Genomic DNA, 11,217 nt, shown 5'->3' with positions numbered 1-11,217 from the left:
AGCTTCCTTAGTACTACCTGGTGCATTTTACATTCCAGACAGACTTTGAGAAATCATATTGACTTGCTGAGTCAATATTTTGTTCTGAGCCAATATGGCATTCAGAGTATTAATCTCAAGAACTCCTTTCTTCTAATTAGTCCCATTGTTCACAGGATTCTTTTCAGAAGTGTACATGAATTGGTTATTTGCAACCATTTCAATCAGCTCTTGAGCTTCTGTAGACGTCTTCTTCAGATGAAGAGATCCTCCAGCAGAGCTATCCAAAGACATCTTGGATAGTTCAGACAGACCATCATAGAAAATACCTATGATGCTTCATTCAGAAAGCATATCAGAGGGACACTTTCTGATCAATTGTTTGTATCTTTCCCAAGCTTCATAGAGGGATTCTCCTTCCTTCTGTCTGAAGGTTTGGACTTCCACTCTAAGCTTACTCAATTTTTGAGGTGAAAAGAACTTTGCCAAGAAGGCATTGACTAGCTTTTCCCAAGAGTTTAGGCTTTCTTTAGGTTGTGAGTCCAACCATGTCCTAGCTCTGTCTCTTACAGCAAAAGGGAATAGCATAAGTCTGTAGACCTCAGGGTCAACCCCATTAGTCTTGACAGTGTCACAGATTTGCAAGAACTCAGCTAAGAACTGATGAGGATCTTCCAATGGAAGTCCATGGAACTTGCAATTCTGTTGCATTAGAGAAACTAATTGAGGCTTAAGCTCAAAGTTGTTTGCTCCAATGGCAGGGATAGAGATGCTTCTCCCATAGAAGTCGGGAGTAGGTGCAGTAAAGTCACCCAGCACCTTCCTTGCATTGTTGGCATTGTTATTGTTTTCGGCTGCCATGTCTTTTTCTTGTTTGAAGATTTCTGTTAGGTCCTCTACAGAGAGTAGTGCTTTAGCTTCTCTTAGCTTTCGCTTCAAGGTCTTTTCAGGTTCAGGGTCAGCCTCAACAAGAATGCTTTTGTCTTTGCTCCTGCTCATATGAAAGAGAAGAGAACAAGAAAATATGGAATCCTCTATGTCACAGTATAGAGATTCCTTGAGGTGTCAGAGGAATAGAAAAATAGAAGGAAGAGGTAGAAGAAGAATGTGAGAAGAGGGGAGGAATTTTTCGAAAATTAAGTAAAAGATTTTGAAAACATTTTGAAAAACTTTAATTGATTTTCGAAAACCAAGATTGGAAAAGAAATCAAGTGAATTTTGAAAAAGATTTTGAAATTAGAAATCAAAAATATTTGATTGAAAACTATTTTGAAAAAGATGTGGTTAAGAAGATATGATTGGTTAAAAAGATGTGATTGAGAAGATATGATTTGAAAAACATTTTAAAAAAAGATTTGATTTTGAAAATTAATAACTTGGCTAACAAGAAAAGATATGATTCAAACATTAAACCTTTCTCAACAGAAAAGGCAACATACTTGAAATGTTGAATCAAATCATTAATTGATAGCAAGTATTTTTGAAAATGGAAAGAAATTGATTTTGAAAAAGATTTGATTGAAAAATTTGATTTGAAAAAGATTTGATTTTGAAAAGATTTTGAAAACTAAAAAAAAAATTTGATTTGAAAACAAAGTCTTCCCTCTTGTGCCATCCTGGCGTTAAACGCCCAGAATGGTGCACATTCTGGCGTTTAACGCCCAAAACACTACCTTTTTGGGCGTTAAACGCCCAGCCAGGCACCTTGGCTGGCGTTTAAACGCTAGTTTGCCCTTCTTCACTGGGCGTTTTGAACGCCCAGCTTTTTCTGTGTAATTTCTCTGCAGTATGTTCTGAATCTTCAATCCTCTGTATTATTGACTTGAAAAGACACAAATTAAAAATATTTTTGGATTTTTAATAATGAGGAATAATCAAAATGCAACTAAAATCAAATAACAATGCATGCAAGACACCAAACTTAGCAGTTTGTATACTATTGACACTAACAAAATGAGAATGCACATGAGAAACACAAAACACTCAAGTCAAGAGAATTTAAAGATCAGAGTAATGAAATCATCAAGAACATCTTGAAGATCACTTAAGACACATGAATGCAAGAAGAACAGAAACATGCAATTGACACCAAACTTAACATGAGACTCTAGACTCAAACAAGAAATTTTGGGATTTTATGATTTTGTAATTTTTTTTGTGTTTTTTCAAAAATTAAGTGGAAAAGAAAATAAAGATATCAAAATTCTTAATGAGAATTCCAGGAATCATGCAATGTTAGTCTAAAGCTTCAGTCTAAAGGAATTAGACATGGCCAGCCAAGCTTCAGCAGGACATTGCATTCAAGAGCTAAATTGATGAAAATCAATCAGCCTTGGTGATGATAAGAACATCACCTTGAAACACTAGAATTCATTCTTAAGAACTCTGAAGAAAAATACCTAATCTAAGCAACAAGATGAACCTTCAGTTGTCCATACTCGAACAATCCCCGGCAACGGCGCTAAAAACTTGGTGGACGAAATTGTGATCACTACAACTTCGCACAACTAACCAGCAAGTGTACTGGGTCGTCCAAGTAATAAACCTTACGCGAGTAAGGGTCGATCCCACAGAGATTGTTGGTATGAAGCAAGCTATGGTCACCTTGTAAATCTTAGTCAGGCAAACTCAAATGGTTATGAATGATGAATAAAACATAAAGATAAAGATAGAGATACTTATGTAATTCATTGGTAGGAATTTCAGATAAGCGTATGAAGATGCTTAGTCCCTTCCGTCTCTCTGCTTTCCTACTGTCTTCATCCAATCCTTCTTCTTCCTTCCCATGGCAAGCTGTATGCAAGGGTTTCACCGTTGTCAGTGGCTACCTCCCATCCTCTCAGTGGAAATGTTCAACGCACCCTGTCACGGCACGGCTATCCATCTGTCGGTTCTCAATCAGGCCGGAATAGAATCCAGTGATTCTTTTGCGTCTGTCACTAACGCCCAACCCTCAGGAGTTTGAAGCTCGTCACAGTCATTCAATCATTGAATCCTACTCAGAATACAACAGACAAGGTTTAGACCTTCCGGAATCTCTTGAATGCCGCCATCAGTTCTAGCTTATACCACGAAGATTCCGGTTAAAGAATCCAAGAGATATCCACCCAATCTAAGGTAGAACGGAGGTGGTTGTCAGGCACACGTTCATAAGTGAGAATGATGATGAGTGTCACGGATCATCACATTCATCAAGTTGAAGAACAAGTGATATCTTAGAACAAGAACAAGCAGAATTGAATAGAAGAACAATAGTAATTGCATTAATACTCGAGGTACAGCAGAGCTCCACACCTTAATCTATGGTGTGTAGAAACTCCACCGTTGAAAATACATAAGAACAAGGTCTAGGCATGGCCGAATGGCCAGCCTCCCAAAGTGATCAAAAGATCTAAAGATCAACAGATTCCAAAGATCAGAAGATGAAAATACAATAGTAAAAGGTCCTATATATAGAGAACTAGTAGCCTAGGGTGTACAGAGATGAGTAAATGACATAAAAATCCACTTCCGGGCCCACTTGGTGTGTGCTTGGGCTGAACATTGAAGCATTTTCGTGTAGAGACTCTTCTTGGAGTTAAACGCCAGCTTTTGTGCCAGTTTGGGCGTTTAACTCCCACTTTGGTGCCAGTTCCGGCGTTTAACGCTGGGAATTCTGATGGTGACTTTGAACGCCGGTTTGGGCCATCAAATCTTGGGAAAAGTATGGACTATCATATATTGCTGGAAAGCCCAGGATGTGTGCTTTCCAACGCCGTTGAGAGCGCGCCAATTGGGCTTCTGTAGCTCCAGAAAATCCACTTCGAGTGCAGGGAGGTCAGAATCCAACAGCATCTGCAGTCCTTTTTAGTCTCTGAATCAGATTTTTGCTCAGGTCCCTCAATTTCAGCCAGAAAATACCTGAAATCACAGAAAAACACAAAAACTCATAGTAAAGTCCAGAAAAGTGAATTTTAACTAAAAAATAATAAAAATATACTAAAAACTAACTAGATCATACTAAAAACATACTAAAAACAATGCCAAAAAGCATATAAATTATCCGCTCATCAGTCTGCCATCTCTAGTGAGATTTTTGCAGCTTGCACCTCAAAGATCCCTAGCTTCTCCATTACAGAGAGAGGCATGAGGTTTACACTTGACCCTAGGTCACACAAGGCCTTCTTGAAGGTCATGGTGCCCATGGCACAAGGTATTGAAAACTTCCCAGGATCCTGTCTCTTTTGAGGCAGTTTCTGCCTAGTCAAGTCATCCAGTTCTTTGGTGAGCAAAGGGGGTTCGTCCTCCCAAGTCTCATTACCAAATAACTTGTCATTTAGCTTCATGATTGCTCCAAGGTACTTAGCAACTTGCTTTTCAGTGACATCTTCGTCTTCTTCAGAGGAAGAATACTCATCAGAGCTCATGAATGGCTGAAGTAAATCCAATGGAATCTCTATGGTATCAATGTGAGCCTCAGATTCCCATGGTTTCTCATTAGGGAACTCATTGGAGGCCAGTGGATGTCCATTGAGGTCTTCCTCAGTGGCAATCACTGCCTCTTCCTCCTCTCCAAATTTGGCCATGTTGATGGCCTTACACTCTCCTTTTGGATTCTCTTCTGTATTGCTTGGAAGAGTTCTAGGAGGGAGTTCAGTAACTTTCTTACTCAGCTGACCCACTTGTGCCTCCAAGTTTCTAATGGAGGACCTTGTTTCAGTCATGAAACTTTGAGTGGTTTTGATTAGATCAGAGACCATGGTTGCTAAGTCAGAGTGGCTCTGCTTAGAATTCTCTGTCTGTTGCTGAGAAGATGATGGAAAGGGCTTACCATTGCTAAACCTGTTTCTTCCACCATTATTGTTGTTGAAACCTTGTTGAGGTCTCTGTTGATCCTTCCATGAGAGATTTGGATGATTTCTCCATGAATGATTATAGGTGTTTCCATAGGGTTCTCCCATGTAATTCACCTCTTCCATTGATTGGTTCTCAGGATCATAAGCTTCTTCTTCAGATGAAGCGTCCTTAGTACTGCTTGGTGCAGCTTGCATTCCAGACAGACTTTGAGAAATCATATTGACTTGCTAAGTCAATATTTTGTTCTGAGCTAATATGGCATTCAGAGTTTCAATCTCAAGAACTCCTTTCTTCTGATTCGTCCCATTGTTCACAGGATTCCTTTCAGAAGTGTACATGAATTGGTTATTTGCAACCATTTCAATGAGTTCTTGAGCTTCTACAGGCGTCTTCTTCAGATGAAGAGATCCTCCAGTAGAGCTATCCAAAGACATCTTGGATAGTTCAGAGAGACCATCATAGAAAATACCTATGATGCTCCATTCAGAAAGCATGTCAGAGGGACACTTTCTGATCAATTGTTTGTATCTTTCCCAAGCTTCATAGAGGGATTCTCCTTCCTTCTGTCTGAAGGTTTGGACTTCCACTCTAAGCTTACTCAATTTTTGAGGTGGAAAGAACTTTGCCAAGAAGGCATTGACTAGCTTTTCCCAAGAGTTCAGGCTTTCTTTAGATTGTGAGTCCAACCATATTCTAGCTCTGTCTCTTACAGCAAAAGGGAATAGCATAAGTCTGTAGACCTCAGGGTCAACCCCATTAGTCTTGACAGTGTCACAGATTTGCAAGAATTCAGCTAAAAATTGATGAGGATCTTCCAATGGAAGTCCATGGAACTTGCAATTCTGTTGCATTAGAGAAACTAATTGAGGCTTAAGCTCAAAGTTGTTTGCTCCAATGGCAGGGATAGAGATGCTTCTCCCATAGAAGTCGGGAGTAGGTGCAGTAAAGTCACCCAGCACCTTCCTTGCATTGTTGGCATTGTTATTGTTTTCGGCTGCCATGTCTTTTTCTTGTTTGAAGATTTCTGTTAGGTCCTCTACAGAGAGTAGTGCTTTAGCTTCTCTTAGCTTTCGCTTCAAGGTCTTTTCAGGTTCAGGGTCAGCCTCAACAAGAATGCTTTTGTCTTTGCTCCTGCTCATATGAAAGAGAAGAGAACAAGAAAATATGGAATTCTCTATGTCACAGGATAGAGATTCCTTGAGGTGTCAGAGAAAAAGAAGAATAGAAGGAGGAGGTAGAAGAATTCGAACTTATCAAGAGGGATAGAGTTTGAATTATGCATTGAGGAGGAGTGTTAGTCCATAAATAGAAGGATGTGAGAAGGGGGGAAGAATTTTTGAAATTAAAGTAAAAAAATTTAAAATAATTAAAAGAAATTTTGAAAATTTGATTGATGATTTTCGAAAACTAAGATTGAGAAAGAAATAAAGTGATTTTTGAAAAAGATTTTGAAATTAGAAATAAAAAAGATATGATTGAAAAATTATTTTGAAAAAGATGTGATTAAAAAGATATGATTTGAAAAACAATTTAAAAAGATTTGATTTTTAAAATTAATGACTTGGCTAACAAGAAATTTAAAAGATATGATTCAGACATTAAACCTTTCTCAACAGAAAAGGTAACATACTTGAAATGTTGAGTCAAATCATTAATATAGCCACTGTTCAGAGCATGCGCACAACAGTGTGTGTGCACACACAAACTAGAAATCACAAATTCTGCAACATCACAGAATTTAGATTTTTGACACCAATTTCCGACGATCATATCTTTTTCTACGAAATTTCAATTTTTACAAGATCTATACCGTTTTAAAGCTCTTTGAATTATCTTTAGTTTGATACAAAAATCATTTAATTTCAAAAATCTTAGCTCAAGATATGATTCGTCAAAGTTCACCAAAAATACATTTTTACCAAAAATATCTAAACCTTAATTTTACCAAACTCTCAATCCAAAATCACTTATTCCCATTTAACATAGTTTTAATGTACCTAAATCATATTCATACACTGTTTATTCATTCCATAACTTAGCAACACATAAAATCACCCATTTCATACACCAAATTCTACTTGTAAACTCAAATCTCAACAATTATCATCACAAGATATCATTCCACAATCCTTTATCAACGACAACAAACCTTATCAATCATTAAAAATCTTCAAAATCATCGTTATCCAAATCCCACATCATACATCAACTTCATTATTCACCATAATCATCAAAATCATCAAATTCATCATACACCACAATGATCAACAATCAATTTCAATCCTATCCTATGGTCCACTAGCCTAAGTGTCCAAAAATATTACATATTACATAGAGAAAACTGAAATCATACCTTGGTTGATTCCCAATATGTACCCAACACCAAAATTGAGCCCAAAGCAAGCCTCCAATCACCACAATTCACTAACCCAAATCCAAGGGTCCAAATCAACACCAACAATAACAATTTCAAGCTATACGCAAGCAATACACCTAGAATGAATATCTAGGATTCAAAAAATACCAAACCACAAGGATTTCGAAGTAACTCACCTTACCCAAAGGAAATAGTGGCGAAACACAACAATACTCCAACGCTAGATTACCCATAAACAATCAAAATCACAAAACTCTTTCAAAATCCAAACCTAAAAAAGTGAAAACTGTTAGGGCTAAGAAAAAGAGTGTGAAACGTGATTTATTACCAGAAATACTTAGGTAAAAATGATGGGCTCAGCAAGAGTTTTGCATGGCCGCAAACGGCACACAAATCGGAGCACCGTAGCTCGAAATATGGTCGGAAGAGAGGAGTGAATAGCGAAAATAGTGAAAAGCTCTGATGGGAGAAAAATCATCGGTAAAGATTTTCACAAAAATAATCGCGTTGCAAGTATAGTTCTAAACCGACAGTTCAACCAAATCAAATTTAATATGTTTGTCACTTAAGGAAACCAAATAAAATTAACCGAAATATTAAACCTCGGGTCGTCTCTCAAGGAATGGCAGGGAAGTATGGTTGTTATTGGTTATGGAAAGTATATTTTTGGGTTTTGTAATGAGAAACAAGAAAGTAAAATGGCAAGAAAATCAATTAATAACTAAGAAAGCTCTTAGCAAGGATTGATAATTAGAAGTCCTATCCTCATTATAATCATCAATTGTGAAGATAATTGTATTTTACTTTCACTTAGTTAACCTCTAACAAAGAAGTTAAGTCAAGTGAGCAAAATCAACATAAGTTCACAAGTCTTAATCAAAGGTTAGATTTAGTGAAGCCTAAGCCAACTAGCAAGTCTCAATTACCAATCAACAAAAGACTTTTGATAACTCAAGAGTCTCTAATTGATCAATCCAAGTTAAGAACATAAAAATCTAAATTAAAATCCTTCCAAGCATTTTATCAAACACTTGGAAGGCACAAGATAAAAACATAGAAAATTAATAAGAAATAATAAAATCTAAGATACCCAATTGCAAGACAACAATAACCAATAAATAAAGAAAGAACAATAACATAAAAATATAAATTGCATTAATCTAATTAAAGGGGCAAGAGTGTATCAACAATGAGGTAAACAAACGGAAGCAAAAACAAATAAACTAAAGGTAGTAAGATGCTAGAACAAACAAGAGTAAAGGAAAACTAAATTAAAGTAAAATTAAACATGAACCTAAGGAGAAATTGAAAGAGAAACCTTAAAACCTAGAGAGAGGCTAGAAAACTACATCTAAAACCTAAAATTATGTGAATGAATGTTGAATTGAATTATTTCCCCACTCTGCAGCCTCTAATATGTGTTTTCGGGCTTGGAACTGGGCCAAAACCAGCCCAGAAATCGCCCCCAGCATTTTTTTGATATCTACAGCACGTGACGCTTTGTCACGCGTATGCGTCGCTTGACAAAATCCGGGTCACGCGTATTCGTCGCCCACGCGTACGCGTCGCTTGTCTGTTGCACCAGTCACGTATACGCATCATACCATGCGTGTGCGTCACCTAACTGCAAGGCAACTATGGAAAATTGCATATCATTTTGAAGCCCCAGCTGTTAGATTTCTAACACAACTGGAACCGTCTCATTCTGACCTCTGTAGCTCAAGTTATGATCGATTTAGTACGAAGAGGTCAAGATTGACAGCTTAGCAATTCTTTCAATTTCTTGTATTCCTTCTACTTTTGCATGCTTCATTTCCATCCTCTAAGCCATTCCTGCCCTATAAACCCTGAAAACACTTAACAAACATATCATGACATCGAATGGTAATAAGAGAGGATTAAAATTAGCAAATTTAAGGTCAAAGAAGTATGTTTTCAATCATAGCACAAAATTAAGAAGGAAAATGTAAAATATGTGAATTCTATGAATAAGTGTGAGAATAAAGGATAAAATCCACTCAATTCAGTACAAAATAAACCGTAAAATAGCAGTTTATCAAGCTCTCACCTCTCTCCTCACTTGTGCAGCTGTGTTGTTTGTGTTTATGAGGGGTATGAGGCTGAATTGGGTCTAATTGGGTGTTTATATATGTTGGGCTTGTGTCCAACTTGGATCCGATCCAACCCGTTAGCGTTTTTGGCCCAACTTTGGGCTAAACTTTTAAAATTAGTGCCCGATTTTCAACTTTAATTTATTTCCTAACTTTTTCTACTGTTTTTATCATTCTCGCATAGTACCGGACAGATGTAAGCCGGTACTGCCAGTTAATTTACCAGTACGCATTTTTATGCAATTTTCTGAAGAAAATTACATTTTTCAACTCAAAAAAATCTACTAAGTCCAAATATCATATTTAAATTTTCTAATTAATATTCTAAATTTTTGGAACCTATTCTAAATTTCACCTACCACTACAATCCACCTACCTCCACCACTAGCCATTATTGTCGACCATTGTTAGCTACCACTTCCAACGACAATCTTTGGCAACCACCCGCCACCCACCACCGGTTAGCCTAAATTCTAAACTGTAAATCATGAACTCCAAATTCTAAATTCTAAATTTTAATTTTTTTATTTGAGTTTTTGGATATTTTTATTATTTCTAATTTTGGGTGTTTCTTTTTATTGTTTATCGCTAGCTACTTTATTGTCTAACCGTTGTTGATTATCGATACTTTGTCTGAAGATAAAGAAAATAATTTTTAAAAAATTAGTTGATATTGGTTGAAAAATTTTGGTTCTATAGCATTACCTTTTTATTAACATAAAAAAGTAAATTACTGGTCAAATAATGTTTTCGACCATGAAACCACCACAAACTCGAGTTTGGCAGTCTTAATTGTCCCTGCAAATATTGAATAACATGTTGAAATTTGATTGTGTATAAAAGCATAAAGATTTTGGCAATAGTAGGATTAGTTAGATATGTGAATCGGTAACGATTGTATCTTATTCTATCATTGTGGAAGGTCAGTTCTTTAATTTTTTTAAACTAAATAGAGAAATCTACCAAGAAGATCTCTATCTCCCTATCTCTTTCTTTTTATACAAAAGGCCTCTCATTTTTACTATGCAAAGCAGAACTAAACAGGCTGATCTAAGATATTCAGGTTCATAGAAATTGTCCTCAGGTAAACTATCTTCTCTTCGTAGATGATTCTATCCTATTCTTAAGGCTAATTTTGATGTTTGTGAGAATGTTCTGACTTTGTTGAATACTTATGAAAACATTAATGGTCAAAAGATGAATCTAAACAAGTCTGATGTATTTTTTAACCACAATACCCCTTTCTATACGCACTCAATCAGTTAACTTGCTTAATATTAATCATATTGGATTCCAAGATAAATAACTTGGCTTGCCCTCTACGATCTCTAGATAAAAATAGATAACTTTAGCTTTATCGAGGAGAAAGACCGCAAGCGGATTTAGGTGTGCATGCGCAGTTTGCTCTCTTCAAGTGGTAGACAAGTCCGACTTAAAATGGTTGGTGAAGCCATTCTTATTTATACCCTCTCATGCTTTAAGCTTCCAGTTCTTTGTTTTTAGATATTGACTCCCTACTCTCTTAGTTTTGGGGAGGGCAAAAATATTCCAAAAAAAAGATGACATGGATCAACTGGAATACCATACTTTGCCAAAGAATTAAAGAGGGTAGTCTGAGGTTCAAAGACCTCAGAGTACAGAATATGGCTTTATTAGGCAAACAGTTTTTTAGGATTACAACTAAACCTAATTATCTTCTAACTAGGATTGTAAGAGGCATATATTTTAAGAATGGTAGTGGTCTAATTGTTGAGATAGAAGTCTTATCATCTTGGGGATTAAGATGTATTCTTAAAGATAGAAAAGTAGTAGAAAAGGGAATCAATTGGCGTGTTGGCTTCAGTGAACACAAGACAACACTACCTTTGCTCCTTGTGTTAAAGACTAGATTACAGCAGACAGAAGTTAGAATCA

General features: G+C 36.5%; 1 non-coding gene across 1 annotated transcript; it reads left to right on the top strand.

Moving 5' to 3' along the window:
- Nucleotides 1-327: 327 nt before the first annotated feature.
- On the top strand, nucleotides 328-435 carry LOC112804361 (small nucleolar RNA R71). Its single transcript, XR_003202969.1, has one exon. It is a non-coding gene; the product is annotated as a small nucleolar RNA R71 (small nucleolar RNA).
- The last annotated feature ends 10,782 nt before the right edge of the window (nucleotides 436-11,217 follow it).

The sequence above is a fragment of the Arachis hypogaea genome, chromosome 5, assembly GCF_003086295.3.
Source record: "Arachis hypogaea cultivar Tifrunner chromosome 5, arahy.Tifrunner.gnm2.J5K5, whole genome shotgun sequence".
Classification (NCBI taxonomy): Eukaryota; Viridiplantae; Streptophyta; class Magnoliopsida; order Fabales; family Fabaceae; genus Arachis; species Arachis hypogaea.
The sequence above is the reverse complement of the archived record's forward strand: the minus strand, read 5'-3'. Positions and strand labels throughout refer to the sequence as shown.